Source organism: Rhinoraja longicauda, chromosome 17 (assembly GCF_053455715.1).
Source record: "Rhinoraja longicauda isolate Sanriku21f chromosome 17, sRhiLon1.1, whole genome shotgun sequence".
In the NCBI taxonomy this organism is placed as follows: Eukaryota; Metazoa; Chordata; class Chondrichthyes; order Rajiformes; family Arhynchobatidae; genus Rhinoraja; species Rhinoraja longicauda.
The window spans coordinates 21,349,119-21,371,489 of NC_135969.1; the positions used below are offsets into that span (position 1 = coordinate 21,349,119).

Consider the following 22,371-nt stretch of genomic DNA (forward strand, 5'->3'; position numbering starts at 1 on the left):
AGACACAAAGTGCTGGAGTAACTCAGCAGGTCAGGCAGCATCTCTGGAGAACATGGGTAGGTGACGTTTTAGATTGGGACCCGTCTTCAAGCACACATCATGTCTGCTCGAGCACCAGACGCCAGACTACGAAATCCAGTTCTGCAAGTCCCCGTCACACGGTCCACAGATGTAATCCCCACCTTGCCCCATGACCGATCTTCAGTGCAATCTGCAGCAGCACTGGCTGGATGCCCCCTCTCACACACCTTCACCCCAGCATGTACACACCCAGAGTGGGCACTGCCCACACACTGACACCCACACTTCAGCCCATGGCCCCTACCTGAACCAACACCGTCTATTAAAAGCAGAAATCAACTCCAAGCACTTTGTGCAGACTTGCTGTCCAAGCCCACTGCTCTTCACCCCCCCCACCCCCCCTCGGCCAGAGATTCCAGTGGCATTAATCCCCAAACACCGCAAACACTCAATGCACAAATGCAGCAGTTCTTAGATCCTCCAGTTTTAAACAAATACTCAAGTGGACGAACAACGACAGACTGAGAAAAAACAGCAAGTCTGAAAGTATCGAGAAGACCAGATTTGGGTTACTCCCCCGCCCCACACTCTTCACCCCCACCCCCTCCCCGCACATCACCCCCACCCCCCAGCTGATACAGCGTTCCCACACCCAGCTCATCCCCCCTCCCCTCAGTACAAACACCCCCCCCCCCCCCCCCCCCGCCTGGCACAGCCCCCACCACCGTCGCCCCATACAGGCAACCCTCACCCCTCCCCCCACACAAGGTCAGGCACAGCACCAGGTTCCACCAGCTCACCTGTCCACATCAGCCCACCCCCCTCTCCAGAACCCTCCCCCCACCCCCATGAGCTCAACCACACCTTGATCCCTACCCCCCACAGCCCAGCTTCCACCCTCAAGCCAGCACCACCACCCCTCTCCCCCACCTCCCCATCATCCCACCCTGTCAACACCACCCTCACCCCCCCATCATCCCATCCCCTGTCAACACCACCCTCACCCCCCCATCATCCCACCCCCTGTCAACAGCACTCTCACCCCCCCATCCCACCCCCTGTCAACACCACCCTCATCCCCCCATCCCCTGTCAACACCACCCTCACCCCGCCATCATCCCTACCCCACTGCAGACTGCACTCAGTGCCCTCCTCCCTCTCAGAGCGCCCACTGGGGGTGGGGCAGGGGGTGCAAGGGCAGTCTCTATGACGGACGGGGGGTGACAGACTGGGGAAGCTCTGCCCTGGGGAGGTGCTGCTCCCTGCATCTCACCCTCTTGCAGACACCAGTTCCGGCACCAACACCAACTCCTCCCAACAGCAGCAGTCAGACAGATGCCTACTGAACCACTCACTTCCAGCGGCTGGGGTGTGTGTGTGGATATACGTATGCCTGTCTGTGTGTACGTCTGTCAATGTGCGTGTGTGTGTACACGACTGCCTGTGTATGTGTATGCCTGTCTGTCAGTATGTGTGTGTGTGTGTACGCCTGTCTGTCAGTGTGTGTGTGTGTGTGTGTATGTATGTCTGCCTGTGTGTGTACGCCTGTCTGTCAGTGTATGTGTACGCCTGTTTGTCAGTGTGTGTGCGCTCGTCTGTCACTGTTTGTGTGTATGTATGTGTACGCACCACATGTGTGTGCCTATCTGTCACTATGTGTGCACCCACGTGAGCGTGCACGCGTGTGTCCATGTATGTATCCGCCCTTGTGCGCGCTTATGTCCGCGTGTGTGCATCCCTGTCTGTGTGTGAAGGGCCAGGAGACCTCATTGCCCTTCCCCCACCTGCACTACACTGAATCATTACACTTGGCACCCAGCCCTTATAGTCAGACAGCCATTCGGCCCATCACACCCATGCCAACCCTTCCACGTTAACACCATCTCCCAGCACTTGGTCCTTAGCCATCTATGTCTGGGTGATTGAAGTGGTCATCTGGACAACACTATCACAACTCCTCCACCACTGCCTCAGGCAGAGGTTCCCCAGTCCACCCACGCTCTTGGCCTGGGTCCCCTCTGATCCCTCTGAATGTCACCCCCCTCACCCTGCATCCATATCCTCTAGATTTATCTAATTCTGATATGGGACAAGTTTCTGGCACTCTGCCCTATCTAAATCCCTCATAATTGTATATACTTTACCTCTTAATCTGGAGCGACAGAGGTCAAGGGGTGACCTCTTAGAAGCAGATATAATCTTGAAGGTAATTAGGGTCGGGTAGACAGTCTAAAACCTTTTGCTCCAGGGTAGAAATGTCAAATACTAGAATAGCTTTAATATCTACAGGGGAAAGTCTACAGGAGATGTGTGGGACACAGAGAGTGGTGTCTGCCAGGTACATATTGTCAGGCTGGTGGTGGAAGCAGATATGTTCTCATCTTCCCCATCTGAAATGTCCACTCTGCCCCAGAGATACCAACCGACATGGCAATGACGCAGAGTATTGCTTGGCGTTTCTCACACACAAGGGACAGTCACAAATCTGTTGGATTCAGTCTCGAGTCACGAGGGGACCTTGACAGAGGTGCTGTCCCTCGGGTTTACACCGCTTCATGCAACCAAGGCCAAGGGAGGTCAAAGTGCCGCAGCTCTCCATGATGCTACGATTGTCGATGTCACAGAACTGAGTGGAAGTGAGGAGAACATAGATGCTCCCTGGTGAATAGACCAGCAGAGTGCATGGGCGGGTGGATGAACATAAAGTTAACCACATTGGTAGGAATAGCAAAGGCAGATTAGGAGTAAATGCTGATCATTTGGTAGACACTGGTGCACAAACAGCAAGAAGTCAAGGCAGCAAATGGAACATTACATTATAATGTTAATCACGCAGCATGGAAACAGGCCCTTCAGCCCACACTCTGTGCTAGCCCACAAGCACCTTTTACACTAAACCTGCACTAATCCCATCTCATTCTCCCTTCATTTTGCTCAACCCCATCCCAATGTTACGACCAATGGAACATGTTGGGTACAGTCTACTGTGGGCAATTCCTTGTTCATCTTCCTTGCAAAAGGTTGGAGGCCAGGATGCTTTACTGTAATGGTACAGGGCTTCAGTGAGACCACAGCTGGAGAAGGGTGGAAAATATGCCAGCTCAGAGGTCCACATCCCGCGAATGACTAAAGAAAGATCCAGAAGTCCCTCAGAATCTGCACCCTGTGAAGAGACCTTCATTCCAACAAACGAGCACAACTGCTTCAAAGGGGATGGTCTGGAATTAACTTCCAATGAGCACTAGGTATTCCTGAAAACAGTGGCACACTCGAAAGAAAACGCTGCCGTTGGTTCAGAAGCACAAGCTAAGCTCTTCATCTGGGTCACCTCCAACATTTGCTTACTTCTCCTTCCAAACTGTCAGTAAATATCTCCCTCCAGCCTCCTATTGGCTGTAGCTAACCTCAATGGGACATAGAAACGTGTCGCTTCCAGACCACCTGCCGATGGGCAGTGAACGACAGCCAATCTGCCCTCACCTTGTTTACTTCAGACCAACAGGCCAAGTCGTCAAATTATTTATGTGTAGGAAGGACCTGCAGATGCTGGTTTACACTGAAGATAAGATACAAAATGCCGGAGTAACTCAGCGGGACAGGCAACATCTCTGGAGAGAAGGAAATGGTGACGTTTCGGGTCGAGACCCTTCAGACAGAAAATCAAACCAGTAGACAAAATAAGAAAATTTGAAAGTGTCTTTGAAATGTTTGTTTAATGGTTGATGACTAAACTGTTAAAGTACAGCAACATTCCCTCAAGTAAAACGCACACTCAGATTGGCTAAAGTAAACAGAGCTCTCAAACCAATCTCAGTCTGGTGAAAAACCATGACAGAATCAATAAGAGCTCCAAAATCAACACAAGAAACAGCAGTCACTTCCTGTGCTCTGCCTGTGAGTGGCACACCATTGCACTCCCAAAACCTGTCGAACAAGAAGTCTGATGGGGTTGAGAATGTTGGTGGTATGATTAGCAGGTTCTGATCTGGAACTTGGTATGTGGATAAAATTAAGCAGGTTTTCAGAAGGGAATTGGACATGCCCCTGGAAAACACTTTGCAGCTCTGCTAAGACAAAGCTGGAGTACCAGGCCACTGCAATGATGGGACCGTGGGGCAAGAGTGGGCAGTGATGACAAACTGTCCTTAACGTCTACTTTAACCCAGGCCTGGCAGGATTGCCGTGATGCGATCAGTACAAATGTGATGCATTAAATGTCTCAGGAAAAAATTGGCCAGTGTAAAATTCTATGAAATAGAAAAGGCTGGAAATATTCAGCACGTCAGGCAGCCTCCATGGGGAGGTCAGGACTGACATGCGGCCTCTGTGGGGAGACCCTGACTGACATGCGGAGTATTTCCAGCATTGTGTTTATTTTAGATTTCCAGCATTGATTAATGGCTTCACGTTCAGGGGCACCCACGTCACTGGCTCTCCTCACACTGATGACAATGTCTCAGAGGATTTACTTTCTAAAGCATGAGAAGACTCATGGAGGGCGTGCAGCGTAGGTTCACTAGATTAATTCCCGGAATGGCGGGACTGTCGTATGTTGAAAGGCTGGAGCGATTGGGCTTGTATACACTGGAATTTAGAAGGATGAGGGGGGATCTTATTGAAACATATAAGATAATTAGGGGATTGGACACATTAGAGGCAGATAACATGTTCCCAATGTTGGGGGAGTCCAGAACAAGGGGCCACAGTTTGAGAATAAGGGGTAGGCCATTTAGAACGGAGATGAGGAAGAACTTTTTCAGTCAGAGGGTGGTGAAGGTGTGGAATTCTCTGCCTCAGAAGGCAGTGGAGGCCAGTTCGTTGGATGCTTTCAAGAGAGAGCTGGATAGAGCTCTTAAGGATAGCGGAGTGAGGGGGTATGGGGAGAAGGCAGGAACGGGGTACTGATTGATAGTGATCAGCCATGATCGCATTGAATGGCGGTGCTGGCTCGAAGGGCTGAATGGCCTACTCCTGCACCTATTGTCTATTGTCTATTGTCTATTAATGTGGACTCTCGCACTTCTTCAGAGCTGCTTCAGGAAGCACTCTGACAGGATGTATCTCAGCCCGGTGTGGTCACTGCTCTGCTCCTGCCTGCCTGGACCCGCAGTGAGTGGTGGACACGGCCCAATCCATCACAGACTCGGCACTTCCTTCCATCCAGTCCACCTTCACGGTGCGTGGCATCAGGAACGCTGAAAGTTCCGACAAGGATGCCACCCGCCCTGGCCATTCCCTTTTCCCTCTTCTACCGTCTGGGAGAAGATACAGGAGCTTGAAAGCCCAAACGTCCAGACTTAAGACCGGCTTCTTCCCCACCGCTATCTGACTCCTGAAACAACCACCTCCTCCACACCCACTTCCCCGAGATGCTGCCGTGTGCTCTCACTCTCAACTCTACCTCATTCACTTATTCCGTTACTATACTTTAATATATTTATTCCACCACCTCAGATTGCCCTACAATCTTGCACCATTCTGCGGTTCAGCACTCATCATTGTATTTATTGTTGCATTTATCATTACTGTACATATACCATTTACTCTGAGCTACATGCGGTCAAGTAACAAGATACCAATTTAAAAAATAGCATTATTACCTTAAGAAAAAAGCACAGCGCTAGAGGAACTCTGTGGGTCAGGTTACATCTCTGGGGGGAGTGCACAGACAATATTTTGGCTGAGGTAACTATTCGTCAGACATCTGAAGAGATATCTCCCTCGATGTGAAGAAGGCTCCCAACACAAAACATAATTTATTAATTCCCTCCACAGATGCTGCCTGACCTGCTGTGTTCTGCCTGTACTTTGTTTATCACTCAAGACTCCAGCACCTGCAGTTTCCTGAATCTCTGTTGGCACCTTGTCGCACTCCTTTCAAAGATGTACATACAAAGCCCAGCTTTTACTGAACCTGCATTGCACATATCATCAACTTTGTCAGGGCAACCAGAGGTGAGGAAAGTTGCTGCTGCCAGAATCTCCCACACTCAACATGTATTAGACTTTAAACGTTTAGAGATATGGCATGGAAAAAGACCCTTTGGCCCACCGAGTCCATGCTGATCAGCGATCATCCGTACACTCGCACTACCCTACACACTAGGGACAATTTACATTTTTTTCACCAAAGGCAATGAAGCTACAAAGCTGTATGTCTTTGGAGTGTGGGAGGAAACCGAAGCACCCGGAGGTAACCCATGAGGTCACAGGGAGAACATACAAACTCCTTACAGACAGCACCTGAGGTCTGGATCAAACCTGGGTCTCTGGCGCCGTAAGGTAGCAACGGTACCGTTGCGCATTCTTTAAACAGTCAATGCCTTGGCAAGATCTGCAAGTAGCGTGGTCAGTGGCTGGTAGCATGTGACACAAAGTTAAAGCACAAAAAACTCATGGACCCCACAGATTCCAAATCCATGTCATCATGGTGTACAACAGACTATGTATTCAACTCCTGCGGATGGTTTTGCAAAAGCAGCTGAAGGCCGTTGAAAGTTCTGAGAACCAGGGGGTGATTTTAGAATGCTTCCTGGGCAAAGACCAGGACAGCTGAAGAAGGGGCTCAGGTGATCAATGCATGAGCACAAGACGGACGCGTTTTGTTGAGTGCTAGCACAACCTCTTGAGGGGAAGGGTAAATGGAAAGACTGTTAATCATGCTCAGAGCAAGTCTACCCAATGCGGTCAAAATGGGTAATTAATAAAAGTGATGGAACAGAACGGCAGTTAGGACTGAAATTATTGAAAAACGTCATCAGATTAAAGAGGGAAAGCAGTCTAAGAGTTAGTGAGAGAAAGGTTACTGGCACATCATCAATGAGTGAAGGCACACATAAAGGTCAACATCTCAAAAGAGCTCATCGGGATTGTGAGACTGTGAATGCCTAAAGCCTTTAAAATAGGAATGGGTGGTACAGTAACCATGTAATAATGTGAAGGAAACTGGGTCCTGTATGACAAGGTCAAAGATTTAACAGTGCCAAAGGATGTATTTTCAAGATCAATTAGAGGAGGAAAACAAGGGAAGAATAAGGAGTAAGGTGGCATTGTTAGTGAAAAAGTGGATCAGGTTGTTCATATCAATGCAAAGACAATTCTAACTATCCTGCAAGAATGGGAAAGGACAAACCTGTGATCATAAGAGGACAGTGCGTTCGGAACAGATCTCGGACTGTTCCCTACATCAAGTAGCTGATCTATCAAAGGGTTTCAGCAAGATGGAAAGATAAAACCAATGAAAAAAAGGGTGAACTTTAACTTGTATTTGCACACTGTAAAATCTTCCACGGTGGTGGAGTGATTGAATTTAATGAAGGCAAAATTCCAGCACATCCAGTCCTGAATAGAAGACATACAGTCAACATACAGAAAGTGGGGGGGTCAGAGAAAGGTGGGCTGGCGATGGCAGTCCTTAGTGCACGTGTGAACAAATGTCATGCTGACAGAGGCTGCTGCAGGGAGAATACGATGAAGGGGAGAGGTCAACAGTGCACAGAGAACAGTATGGGCAGAGACAAATGCCTTGGAGAAATCAAAGATCATTGAATTTGAGGAAAAAATAGGTAGTAAACAGTTCACCAGATAATCAAACAGGGACACAGGGTTCTAATCCACAATTCAGCCAGAATGATTAAAAGCATTAAAAAAAAAATAACTGCATCTAGATTCATGGATCAGAGCAGAGGAAATTTGTAAAAAAACTTCCTTTTCGGTAAGTTCTCATGGGGAAAAGGGAGCACCCAGAACTCATTGTGCACGTTGGCACAAATGATATAGGTTTGAAAAGGTAATACAAGAGAATAACTGCAGATGCTGGTACAAATCAAAGGTATTTATTCACAAAATACTGGAGTAACTCAGCAGGTCAGGCAGCATCTCAGGAGAGAAGGAATGGGTGACGTTTCGGGTCAAGACCCTTCTTCAGTCTGAAGAAGGGTCTCGACCCGAAACGTCACCCATTCCTTCTCTCCTGAGATGCTGCCTGACCTGCTGAGTTACTCCAGCATTTTGTGAATAAATACCTTAGGTTTGAAAAGGAATGAGTCCTGGGGAGTGACTATAGAGAGTTACACACTAGTTAAAAAAGCTGAATCTTGAGATTATGAAATATGGTGAAGCTGATGGGCTGAAGTGTGAATAAAGCAGATGAAAGAGCCTGGGTCAGTGCTTGGGACTATGATGCTATGGCCATTGCAGAAACGCGGTTGCAGGAGGAACTCGACTGGCAGCTCAACGTTCCAGGGTTTCAATGTTTCAGATGTGTTAGAGAGAGAGAGAGGTAAGAGAAGTGGAGTTGTTCTACTAGTCATGGAGAATTTACTAGTGGCACACAGAGCGGGCATACTGGAGGGTTGTCCGCTGAGGCGGTATGGGTTGCAATCACTGTAATGGGATTACAAAATCCAGCAGGAGATCGAGGAACAGATACGAGGACAGATTAACAAAAGGCAACATATCTGTTCCTCTATCTCCGGCAGACTTCAAGACAGGCATGTTCTCGTAAGGCTGGCAAACTAATCAAACCGTAGATGACCAGAGGTTATAAATTTAGTCAAAATTAAAAAGGATGTGTACGCAAGGTTTAAGAAAATGAAATCAGATTGGCCTTTGAAGAATATAAAACAAGTAGGAATGAACTCAAGTAGGTGATTAGTAGGGCCAAAAGGGGCCATGAAATGGCTTCGGCAAGGTGGAGAGAAAATCAAAGATTTTTCTATATCTACATTAAAGGCAAAATGGGTAACCAGCGAAAAGGTAGGACCACTGAAGGACAGAGGGAATTTGTGCTTGCATTCAGAGGATGTACGCATGATATTAAACGAGTACTTTGCATCTGTATTCACCAAGGAGAAGGACACGGAGATCAGTGTGGAGAATACTAATATGCAAGGGCAGTTTGAAATCAAGGAGGAGGTGTTGGGATTCTTAAAGAGCATCATATATATAAAAGACTTGGACATAAATGTAGATGGGTTGGTTATTAAGTTTGTAGGTGACGCCAAGATTTTAGAAGTTGTACACTGTGAGGAAGGTTGTCAAAGTGTACAGTGGGATATTGATATAGATCAGCTACAGAAATGGGCAGAGAAATGGCAAATGGAGTTTTATCCGAGATAGTGTGAAATGTTGCACGTTGAGAGCCCGAACGTGAAAGCAAACTATATAATTGGTGGCAAGACCCTCAAAAACATTAATGTATAGAGGAATCTTGCGATCCAAATCCATAGTTGCCTAAAAGTATCAGCACAAACAGAGAGAGTGGTAAAGATGGCATACGGTAGGTACGCTTGCCTTCAATGGTCAGGGCATCAAGGACAAGTGTCAGGAAATCATGATGCTGCTTTATAGGACTTTGGTTATGCTGCATTTGGAGTATTGCATACAGTTCTGGTCTCCTCATTACAGAAATGACGAGGAGGCTTTGGAGAGGGTGCAGAAGAGATTTATCGGGATGCTGTCTAGATTAGAGGGATTGGTTATAAGGAGAGGTTGGGTTGCTTTCTCTGGAGCGCTGGACACTGATAAAATAACGAGAGGCACAGATAGAGTAGACAATCAGAACCTTTGCCCCACGGTGGAAATGTCAATGACTGGAGGGCATAGCTTTATGGTGAGTGGGTGAAAGTTTAAAGGAGGTGTGCGGGGCAAGTTAATTTAGACAGAGGGTGGTGGGTGCCTGGAACGCACCATCAAAGTAGTGGTGATGGAGGCAAATATGAGAATGGGGTTTAAAGGTTGGTGATTTGGCGGTGGGGAGATATTGATCATGTGCAGGCTGTGAGGATAAGTTTATATTGCCGTGAAGGTTCCAGCATCTGCACTTCCTTGTGTCTAGCTTGGCATCATGTTTGGCACTGACATCATGTGACAAAAGATCTGCTTGTGTGCTGTACCTTTCTATGCACTATATTGCTTCGATGGGAAAATAAATTAAGTAAGAGAGATTTTCAAGAAATTCACCAGAGTAAATTCAAGGAACCTGGGTCACGTGGGGAACGGGCTGAGACCTGTCACAAACTCCAGCAGATTGTATCTGCTGTCTTAAATTACAAAGTGTTTGGTGGTGAATAGGGAAACTTCCTGACCTGTAACAAACCGCGGGAAGGCATTTGGCCAACCTGCCCTCTGAGGGGGCTCCAGATCTTATTAATTTCAGAATCAGGACACCCCACAGATCTCCACAGTCAATGAAATAGTTTACAGAGATCCTTTGAAAAAAATCCTGCAGCCAATTTTCACACAGCACGAGTGCACAAAGGGAAGTGGGGTGGGAAAGGGGTTTGGGAAGGTGGGGGCGGTGCGATGGGGAGGGTGGGTTGGGGGAGGGGGATGTAAGTGACAGGGTGGAGGACAGTGGGGGGACGGGGTGGGGGAGAGAGGGAGTGGAGTGGAAACGGAGGAGAGACTGGGGGGAGGGCGTCAGTGGTGAAGGGGAGACAAGAGTGGGTGGCTGTGGGGGAGACGGGGGGAGGGGGGGGAGACGGGGGGAGGGGGGGGAGACAGGGGGAGGGGGGGGGGAGACGGGGGGAGGGGGGGGAGAAGAGGGGGTGCGCCACTTCAAGTGTAACCGTGGCTAAACGTTGCCCAAGCTCCCGGTCAGGGGTGGGGGGTCGGGGGTGGAAAGGGGAGAGGAGGGGGAGAGGGAGAAGGGAGGGAGGGGGAGAGGGAGAAGGGAGGGAGGGGGAGAGGGAGAAGGGAGGGAGAAGGGGGACAAGGGAGGGAGGGAGGGAGGGGGACAAGGGAGGGAGGGAGGGAGGGGGACAAGGGAGGGAGGGAGGGAGGGGGACAAGGGAGGGAGGGAGGGAGGGAGGGGGACAAGGGAGGGAGGGAGGGAGGGGGAGGGAGGGAGGGAGGGGGACAAGGGGGACAAGGGAGGGAGGGAGGGGGACAAGGGAGGGAGGGGGACAAGGGAGGGAGGGGGACAAGGGAGGGAGGGGGACAAGGGAGGGAGGGGGACAAGGGAGGGAGGGAGGGAGGGGGAGAGGGAGAAGGGAGGGAGGGGGAGAGGGAGAAGGGAGGGAGAAGGGGGACAAGGGAGGGAGGGAGGGGGACAAGGGAGGGAGGGAGGGGGACAAGGGAGGGAGGGAGGGAGGGGGAGAGGGAGAAGGGAGGGAGGGGGACCAGAGAGGGGGAGGGAGTAACTCTGGCTGTGGCTTGTCCCAAGCGCCCGGACTGGCCCAGTTTCATCGCCAAAAGTCCGAATGACCTCTCGATCGAGAGAAACTCACCTCAGTCCGATCGCCCGCTCTCCGGATCCCGGCTCGGGATCTCTGCTCCGCACCTCTCTCCCTCTCACTGTCGCCCGGCTCTCTCCTCTCCTCTAGTCTCTACTCTCGCTATCACTGTCTCGGGTCAATCTCGCTCCTTCCCTCTCTCCATCCCCCGGTCTTTTTCTCTCTCCGATCTTGGAGTCTCTTTCACTCGGTGACGGTCCCACGGTCCCGCGCTCTTCTCTTCTCTTCTCCCCTCCCCTCTCTCTCTCTCTCTCTCTCTCTCTCTCTGTCCCGGGTCAGTCTCTCTCGGTCGCCGCCTGTTTCAGAGTTTCAGGAAGTTGCTGCGAGTCCGGGTAGTGACGTCCACAGGTACAGCCCAGTGCCCGCGTTAACCCGTCCGCGCCCGGGCCCGGGGAGGGAGGGAGGGAGGGAGGGAGGCAGAGAGAGAAGGAGGGAGGGAAGGAAGGGGGGGGGGGGGGGGAGAGGTGAGGGGGAGAGAGGTGAGGGGGGAGGGAGGAGGGGGAGGAGGGGGAGGGAGGAGAGAGGGGGAGGGATGTAGAGCGGGGGAGGGAGGTGGAGAGAGGGGGGAGGGAGATAGAGAGAAAGGGTGGGGGCAGTGGGAGGCGGAGAGAAGAGTTTGAGGCGGGGATCGAGGCAGGGAGGGGTAGAGGTAAAGGCGGGAAGCTGCGGGAGTGGGGGGTAAAGGCGGTTAGGAGGGGGAGAGAAGGGGGAGAGAAGGGGGAGAGAAGGGGGAGAGAAGGGGGAGAGAAGGGGGAGAGAAGGGGGAGAGAAGGGGGAGAGAAGGGGGAGAGAAGGGGGAGAGAAGGGGGAGAGAAGGGGGAGAGAAGGGGGAGAGAAGGGGGAGAGGCGGCAGCCTCGCAAGAGGGACGTTGAGGACAGAGAAACATGTCTCCTAATTGGTGAAAGTTGAGAACTGGCGGCCGAGGGGCTCAGTGGAGAGTCGGGGCGAGTTGTGGATCTGGCAGCGGTGCGAGGTAATACGGTGCAGGAGGGTGGGCTGAATGGTCCGTTTCTCCTGCAAACACCTGACGACCAGTGAATGGACTAATGCCCTTGTGATATCTGTGATCACACAGCCCAACACACCATGGCCACCAGGAGTGGTGATGACACCGGGCACCCCACTGGGCTGCCCACCACAACAGGCGTCTGGTCTCCACGACCACTACCACGCTGGTGCTGGGGCTGGAGCTGGAGCTGGAGCTGGTGCTGGGGCTAGAACAGCCCCCTCTCCCACTCAACAAGACCAAGGGTAGCAAGATTTCTCTTCACCTCCATTTTACTGTAAAATCCCGATGTCTGAAGAAGGGTCTCAACCCAAAAGGTCATCTATTCCTTTTCGTCAGCGATGCTGCCTGACCGTTGAGTTACTCCAGCTTTTTGTGTCTATCTTCCCCATAATCTTTGACTCCCCAAACAACAATAATTTATCTCAGCTTGGAATACATTGAAAGCGTTCATCTCCAAACGTCTCTGAGATGCACAATTCCAAAGGTTTGTGACATGGAACAGAAATTCCTCTTCATAAGTTGCCTTGAGTGAGAAACTGGTTGTTCTGAAAATGTTTTGGGATTTCTGGAGAGTGTAAGCATTTTAACGGTCGGGTTTATTCCAAATGGAGTTGAGGAGACTGAGCAGTGATCTTATAAAAGTTCATAAAATAATGTGGGACATGGGTGACATAAATGCAGAGCCCATCTCATGAAACTTCCAAAACCAACAGGACTGTGGGAGCGCCTTCAGCAGATCATGAGGGCAGCTTTGGATGGGCCCAACCATTGGCCTCACAAATGTGGCTCAGTCCTTTTGTCCAAGTCGCTAAATGGACATTTGAATAGTTGACACTCAGCATTAATCTCTGTGCTACGCCACAAATCACAGCCTACCAAAACGTCATCCGTTCCTTCTCTCCAGAGATGCTGCCAGTCCTGCTGAGTTACTCCAGCATTTTGTTTCTTTATCCATATCCTCTGTTCTCCGTTAGTTATGACCTTTTTAGGTGGCACATTATAAACGCCTTCAGGAAATCAAATACATTACATTTACTTATTTTCCTTTGTCCACCCTGCTTGTTACACATTCAACTAACTCTAAAACTTTGATTGAATACAATTTCCCTTTCTTAAAGTAATGGTAGCTACTAGGTTAAAGTATGGTTTTAGAAATGCCTCCGAACTTCCATTGTAATGAACTCCATCGTAAGGAATTCCCAGATTACTGTTAGTATGTAAGCACAAGGAACTACAGATGCTGGTTTACACAAAATGCTGGAGTAACTCAGCGGGTCAGGCAGTATCTCTGCACAACATGAATAGGCGACGTTTCGGGTTGGGACCCTTCTTCAGATTGATTGTGGTGGGCGGGGGAGAAAGCTGGAAGAGAGGTGGGGGCAATCTACATGAATTCAGGGTGGTGAAGAAAGCGGCCCTGAGTTCGAAGCTCAGCCATTATATTACTGAAGGCTGAACTTGAGTGGCCTTGAGCTGCTTCTATTTCCTCCACAGGACCAACATTTCCCTTTCCACACTTTCTGTTTAGTTTGTAAAATCACCACGTTTTATAATTCTTGTTCGTTTAGTCTCGTTATTTCCTTCCTCTTTTTTTTCTCAGTCAGCTTTTGTTGATATCCAACATTTCAAAATCTTCTAGCCTGCCACTAATCTTTGTAACTGACTGCCTTTTTCTCAATTTGATGTTATCTTCAACTTCATGTGAAGAATAGATTATTCTTATTGTAGAACTTTCGCAATGAAAAGGGTGAAGTATTTCCTTCAGTGTTCACCATTTATCTTCCTACTGCCTTGCCTTTTATAAGTTCATAGTGGGAGGACCAAGTCTACTCTGCATTCAATCATGGGTGATCAATCTCTCCTTCTCAATCCCATTCTCCTGCCTTCCCCCCATAACCCCTGACACACTTGTTAGTCAAGAATCTGTCAATCTCCGCTTTAAAAATATCTATTAACTTGGCCCCATAACGCCTGACATTTTAAGTTATTTTCCCAGTAACTGTAATCCACTCTGTCTTCATACATATTATAACTGACTTCTAAAGTTTAATACTCCAGCTTCATAGTTAAGTTGTCCCTCTCAGGATGAATATGAAATACTGTCATCTTATGATTACCCTTCTCTGGAGGATCATTAATTAATTCAGTCTCCTAACTCATGATCAGATTAAAATAACCTATTTCCTAGTTGGTTGTTTGAGGAAGCAAATCCCACATATACTCCTCAAAATTACCTTTGCCAATTTGATTTGTCCAATCTATGCAATGGTTTAGAGGAGGCCCCATAATTCCTTTATTTTGTGATATCTTAACAAATAAAAGAGGCTAAATGTCATCCTTTTGAAAGGTTATTTATTTTCTTTGTGTGTTAAGTGCACTGTCTGATTCTAAGACATTAATAATACAGATGAATAAATCTTTGAGGCCACAGCATTGATCCCCATGGAGTGCCACCAGCTAAAGCTCACCAAGCAGACAATGACCCACTTTTCCATTCAGGACAGAGATACGGAAAAAAAGAGCCTGCAAATCATCAGAATTGTCTAAATAGATGTGGATGATCAGTCACTGAGTGTGGTTAAGGCAGGGACAGTCATATTTTCAGATATAGTGGAGAGTATGCCTCTAGGATGAGGGGGTATTAGCTACAGGGGGAGGTTGGACGGACTTGCATTCTTTCCTCTAGAGGATCATAGGTTGCGGGGAGACCTGATAGAAGTCCATAAAATTATAAGAGTATAGATAGGCTCGACAGTCAAAACCCTTTTCCCAGTCCCTTTTACAGGGACAGTTTCGTCACAGCTGTTATCCGGCAACTGAATCATCCTAGCACAACCAGAGAGCAGTGCTGAACTACTATCTACCTCTTTGCTGACCCTTTGGAGAGGATGTTGCCACAGAACGCTATGGAGGCCAAATCAGTGGATATTTTTAAGGCAGAGATAGATAGATTCTTGATTAATACACGTGTCAGGAATTACGGGGAGAAGGCAGGAGAATGGGGTTAGGAGAGAGAGATAGATCAGACATGATTGAATGGCAGAGTGGACTTGATGGGCCAAATGGCCTAATTCTACTCCTATTCCTTATCACATGTTTTCACCAGTGGGAGAGTCTAGGACAACAGGTCATAGCCTCAGAATTAAAGGACGTTCTTTTAGGAAGGAGATAAGGAGAACTTTCTTTAGTCAGAGAGTGGTGAATCTGTGGAATTCTTTGCCACAGAAGACTGTGGAGGCCATGTCAGTGGATAGTTTCTTGATTAGTACAGGTGTCAAAAGTTATGGGGAGAAGGTAGGAGAATGGGGTTAGAAGGGAGAGATAGATCAACCATGATTGAATGGTGGAGTAGACTTGATGGGCTGAATGCCCTAATTCTACTCCTATCCCTTATGACCTCAGACTATCCTTGATTGGACTTTGCTGACTTTATCTTGCACTAAACGTTATTCCCTTATCATATATCAATACACAGTAAATAGGTCGATTGTAATCACATATTGTCTTTCCGCTGACTGGTTAGCATGCAACAAAAGCTTTTCACTGGACCTCGGTACACTTGACAATAAACTACACTGAAACCGAAAGGATGGAAAAATCAAATGCTATCAGGCGCAGCTTTAAGTTTCAAGGAGACCAGATGAAGTGGTGGAGTCAGTCACTACACTTAAGAGACAAGAGACAATTAGACAGGTACTTAAACAGGAAAGGCATGGATAGAAACGGTCCTAACGCTGACCAAATAGGCAAAATGGTCGGCATGGACGTGTTGAGCTGAAGGGGATAGTGAAGGGAACAGGGATGACCTTATAGACAGGGCCGTCTTAACGCATGGGCCTGATGGGCACTTGCCCGGGGGCCCACGAGCATAGGGGCCCCATGCTGATCTGTGTATGTTAAGTGACTTGCAATAAATAAATACTACTTTAAAAATGTAGGTTCAATAAGTGCTTTTTTCACAACATTTTCCATCACTAAGTGCTTCTCACAGCGATCTGTAAGTGCTTTTCGCCACAATGTAGCACCCTAAGTCCATCGCTGTGCTTTTCGGTAAGTGCTTTTCACCGGCACGACAGGGGGGGGGGGGGCTGGTAGGGAAAGGGGGGTGGGGGCGAGTAACGGTAGGGGCCCCAGTACACTGCTTTGCCCGGGGGCCCATAATGCTGTAAAAACGGCCCTGCTTATAGAGCAGGGGTGTCAAACTCATTTTAGGTCACGGGCTGGAATGGGCAAAATTGCGACTTCACGCGGGCCGGATCAGTTGTGTACGCACAAACGCACGCTCGTGCTCCCACAACTTTCGTTGCCTTCGTTTTTTCAACCTGCTCTCATGTGTCTCAGTCTCTGCTATAACTCACTACAAAGTGTTTCACTTTACGAATATCGTTTCTTATGAAGTAGATTACCTAGCAAGCATTACTTTTATGATTGATATCTAGGCCCTAGATAGAGTGGGCGTGGAAATAATGTTTCCAGTAAGAGGAGAGTCTCAGACCAGAGGTCACAGCATCAGAATAAAAGGTCATACATTCAAAATGGAGATGAGGAGGAATGGGTGGTGAATCTGTGGAATTCATTGCTACAGACAGTGGTGGAGGCCAAGACGTTGGTTATTTTTGAGGCAAAGATTGATAGGTCTTGATTGGGTTACAGGGAGAAAGGAGACAATACAATGTGGTTGAGAGAGAAAATAGATCAGCCATGTTTGAATGGCAAAGTAGACTTGTTGGGCTAAATGGCCTAATTCTGTTCCCCTGTCTTTCGTATTCCTAAAGTGTTTATGTTTTGCCCACAATGGGCTGGCTGGGTGGTGAACAGCCAAACAGCAGCGACCTGGCATGGTGAAAGATGGTCTGTCCATCATCTCACCTGAAGGCCCTACTCCCCATCCTTCTCCTTATGTCTTTCTTCCTTCCCCTCACATCCTCTCTCCTCACCTCTCATGTCCTTCTCTACCCTCACCCACTCACCTGCCCTCTCCCTTTCCTCAGCCTATCCCCTCTCTCATCCCCACTTCCTTCCTTCCAACTACTCCCCCACTCCCCTCCCTTACTTCATCCTCTCTCTTTCCTTACCTCATCCCTAAATCCCCTCCCTTCCCTCATCCCTAAACACCATTCCTCTCATCTGCTCCCTTCCTCATCCCCTCCCTCCCTACTTCCTTTCTTTACCACCTACTCCCCCACTTCCCTCCCTCGACACCCTCTCTTCCCTCATCCCTAAAAACCTCCCCACATCTGCTCCCCCTCCCCTTCCTTTACCATCACCTTCTCCCTTCTCTTCCCTATTCCTGCATAACTACCAGCACGTCTTCACATCCCACCTAACCTTAACCCAAACCCAGAGCCCCCACCCTGGAGAGCAGCTCAGATTTGGGATCGCTGGCTGCGGCCCCATTCACAGTGCGGCGACTTCCCACCAGCCTCTATCCACGCACTCACCTGGGTCCCAGGTACATGGTGGCGGTCTCTGTGGTGGCAGCCCAGGCACTTCCCGGTGTCCACAACGCAGTGACTCCCATCCTTCCCCAGCGCCGGACCCTTCCCGCCCGCCCATGACACCGCATGGCCGGACATGGGCGTAGCTTCCACTCACCCCCGGGAACTTGGGAGTGGGGAGGTGACAGCTGCATTTTCCTTCTGCGCAAAAGTCATATTTCCTGCGAGTTTAAGTGTAGCTAGCTCACTTTCTGTGTATAATTTAACAGTGCTAGCTTTTCCAGATTGGACCCCTTGGCGTGCCGGATGCGGCCCGTGGGCTGGTAGTTTGACACCCCTGTTATAGAGGGTTACAAAATCATGAGGGATGTAGACAATGTGGATGGTCGCAGTTTTTTTCCCAGGCTAGGTTTGTCTCAAACTATGTTTAAGGTGAGAGGGGAAAGATTGAAAGAAACCCAAGGGGCAGGTTGTTCCACACAGAGGGTAGTGGGTATATGGAATGAGCTGCCAGAGTAAGTGGTAGAGGCATATACAGTTACAATGTTTAAAAGACGTTTGAATAGGTATATGCATAGGAAGGGTTAAGCCTCAGAATTAAAGGACGTTCTTTTAGGAAGGAGATTAGGAGAATTTTCTTTAGTCAGAGGGCGGTGAATCTGTTGAATTCTTTGCCACACTAATCCTATTTGCCTGTGTTTGGCCTGTATCTGTGGGCTACAAGCCAAACACAGGCAAATAGAGTTAGTGTGGACGGTTATTTTGGTTGGCAAAAGTCCCATTTCTGTGCTGCGTAATTCTATGAATCTGGAATGTGAAAGCATTTTGTTGTTATGGTGAGGGATTTTAATTTCCCCAATATTGACCGGGATTGCCTTAGTTCAAAGTACTTAGATGGGGTGGAATTAGTAAAATGCATTCTATGGACATTTCTGGGTTTATTCCCACTGTCACATAGGTAGCCGAGGGGTGACCTTAGAGAGATTTATAAAATTATGAGAGGCATGATAAGGCAATCAGTCTTTTTCCTCAGGTGGGGGAGTCTGGAGCTAGAGGGCACAGGGTTAAGTTGAGAGGGCAGAAATTTAAGGGAGATCTGACTCTTTCACACAGAGGGTGATGGATATATGGAACAAGCTTGTAGAGGAAATGTGGGCAATGGGATTAGTGTGGATGGGCATAATGGCTGGCATGAATGAGTTGGGCACAAGGACCTGTTTTTATTGGGAATAACTTTATGACTTATGAACTAAACTGGTGAACCTTTTGCTGCCCACCCACCCCCACCGTGTCAAATGCATCTTTTTTAAGGTAAGGAGACAAAAACATATACTCCAGGTGCACTCACTGAAATTATGTAGAATTGCATTAAGATATGTTAAATCTTGCACTTTAATCTCCAGCAATAAAAGTCAACATATAATTCACCCTCCAGACCTCCGGGGATCCTGAATACCTCCCAATCTCCACAGCTGATATGCCAATTTTATATTCAGGTTCAAGTGTTACATTTTGTGTATTTAATATCTCTGATTGAATTTGCACCACTGTTAAACCTCCTGCAGAACTCAATTCAGGAAGATGTCAACATTTCAGTGTTAAGGCATAATCTTCAACTCCACTGTAAAAGTGCTAATGATCTTGCCTGATCTCTGGTTTCTGCTCTGTAATATTCAGAGGTGTTTGAGTAAGATGATTCTGCAAGCTCTCTATCATCTCATTGATGCATCACTTGTCTTAGATTGTGAGAGGAAATGTCCCAAAGTACCAAATATATCCTATCCTCTCTCTGGTATAGAGATTGCTTTTATCCATTCTTGTATGACCTTATTTTGAGCTGGCAGATTTTCAACCTCAGTTTCAAAGTTATGGATTGCCCCAAGAAAACCTCCGTCTGTTCCTCCCTGAAGGTGACAAGCTCATGCAGTTTATCATAATGCCAGGGTGCCCATTTGGGTCAGAACAGTGGCCTCACCTCAGATTGTGCAATAGTTAATGGACAGAAAAAATGAGTACACATAAATGAAGTAGAAATGGAAACTGGTGGAAATACTTTGCAGGTCGGGCAGTATTTGTTGAGAGCAATAGGGCTGTTTCAGATCACTGACATCACTAATCAAAATAACCAAGTTATTTTTGTGTTGGGCAATTTACAGAATTAGAACACAGAAATGGCCCCCTTTCAGCCCACTTTGTCTGTGCTGGCCATGATGCCCATATCCTCCAAGTACCTATCCAAATGCCTTTTAAAATGCTATTCTATCTGCCCAATGTCGGTCATTAACGGATGCCAACATAGTATCATCACTCCCATGTGGTGAAGCTGTGCCCAAGGCATCTATGCAGGTAACTACAGAGGAAGACGGTAACTTCTTTATCAGATCAGCAGCAGACTGGAGCTCTCACCTGACTTTGTTTCGAGAAAGTTCCCTCCGGCCAGATTCAGTGCCACATTCCACTTCCATTTTGCTTTTCTAAAATATGCTAAGACTGGCCCCAATATTTCTATAAATAAGATGTTAGTTCAGAAAAGTATTTTGCAGATGAAGGTTGGTTTCCCTTTTTTGGAAATGAGATTATTATGACATTCACAATTCACTTTTCTGCCGTATAACTAACTCGCTCATTCTGACAGTTTCGTGGCCTTCTCCTCTGCCTCCTTCTCTGGAACAGACCAGGCTCTGGAGAACAAACCTACATTCTGGAAAAGAGCAGACATTTGTCATCTCAACCTTGACAGAACAGGGGCATATCCTGCACATGCTCTGTAAACCTCAGAACCAACGCCTTTGCAAAACTTCATTTCCTTGCTTGTGACTTTTGTTATGTTTCCATTGTACCTGTACCTCACCAGACTTGTGCATATGATAATAAACTTGACTTGAATTTTAGTACAGATCATAATATTTATCTTCACTGTTTCAATTGCAGATTCCCTCATCCTTATGGCAGATTCCTGCATTTTCATTTGCCTTTGGAACATGCTTGTGTAATTTATTTATGTGTTTGTAAAGATTTAAAGAAAGTAGCATTGGATAAAGAAAATATATCAAAGGTTGGTTTCACTGTTTAAGAAAGGAAATTATAGACCAGTGAACCGCATGCAAATGATATGGAAGCTATTGGAAAGCATTCTTCGGAATAGAATTTACTCTCATTTGGAAGGGAATGGGCAAATTAAATACAGTCAGCATGACTTTGTCTGTGACAGTCAGTCTTACTAACTTGAATGAGTATTTTGAGGAGGTGGTTGTTGAGGGTAGGGCAGTGGATGTTGCCCACATGGACTTCAGCAAGGCATTTGATAGAGTTCCTTGTGGCAGGTTGATCCAGAAGCTTAAGATGCATAGGGTCCACGGTGACTTGGCAGTTTGCATTCCAAACTGACTTACGAATAAAAAACAGAATGGAAAAGTGTCATTCTGGCTGGAGGTCTGTGACCAGTGGAGTTCCACAGGGATCTGTGCTGGGACCTCTGTGTATATAAATGACTGGATGTAAATACTGATGGGTTGGTTTGCAGACATCACCAAAATTGGTGGTGTTGTGAACTGTGAAGAAGACTGTCAAAGGATATCGATCAATTGGAGATAAAGAACAGTGAAAAGTACAGCACAGGAATGGGCCTTTCAACCCACCATGTCCAACCTCTTCTCATACCACAATCAAATCAAATTGAGGCATCATTCTGGTAAAACTCCTCTTCACCCTCTCCAAAGCTTCCACGTCCTTCCTATTATGAGGCAACCAGAACTGCACGTAAAACTCCAAAGACAGCCCAACTAAAGTCTTATATAGCGGCATCATGACTTCCTGACTCTTATACTCAATATCCCGAGTAATGAAGGCAAGCATAACATAAGCCTTCTTTACCACTACATTTACTTGTGTTGCCACCATCAGGAGCAATGGACCTGGACCTCAAGACCCATCTGCACATCAATGCTGTTAATGGTCTTCCCATCAACTGTACACTTCCCCCTTACATTCGACCTCCCAAAGAGTAACAACTGTCACTTGGGCGGAGAAATGGCAGATGGAGTTTGTTCTGAGCATCTGTGAGGTGTTGCACTTGGGAGATCAAATGTACTGTACTGGAGCTTGTACTGGAGCCTACCAGGGAGAAGGCAATTCTGGATTTAGTGTTGTGTAATGATCCTGATCTGATAAGGGGACTAGAGGTAAAAGAGCCATGAGGAGGCAGTGATCACAACATGATAAGTTTTACTCTGCAAATGGAAAGGCAGAAGGGAAAATCGGAAGTGTCGGTATTACAGTATAGCAAAGGGGATTACAGAGGCATGAGGCAGGAGCTGGCCAAAATTGACTGGAAGGAGGCCCTAGCAGGGAAGACGGTAGAACAGCAATGGCAGGTATTCCTGGGAATAATGCAGAGGTTGCAGGATCAATTTACCCCAAAGAGGCGGAAAGACTCTAAGGGGAGTAAGAGACACCTGTGGCTGACAAGGGAAGTCAAGGACAGCATAAAAATTAAGGAGAGGAAGTATAACATAGCAAAGAAGAGTGGGAAGACAGAGGATTGGGACTCTTTTAAAGAGCAACAAAAGTTAACTAAAAAGGCAATACGGGGAGAAAAGATGAGGTACGAGGGTAAACTAGCCAATAATATAAAGGAGGATAGCAAAAGTTTTTTTAGGTACGTGA

General features: G+C 47.6%; 1 protein-coding gene across 1 annotated transcript in view; it reads right to left on the reverse strand.

Annotated features, from left to right (window-relative positions):
- Window positions 1-11,620, reverse strand: part of LOC144602011 (protein kinase C delta type-like) — a 61,050-nt gene extending 49,430 nt beyond the window's left edge. The window contains 1 exon segment of the mRNA XM_078414695.1: window positions 11,253-11,620. The gene's annotated coding sequence lies outside the window, so the exon portion shown is untranslated.
- Between the last annotated feature and the right edge of the window lie 10,751 nt (window positions 11,621-22,371).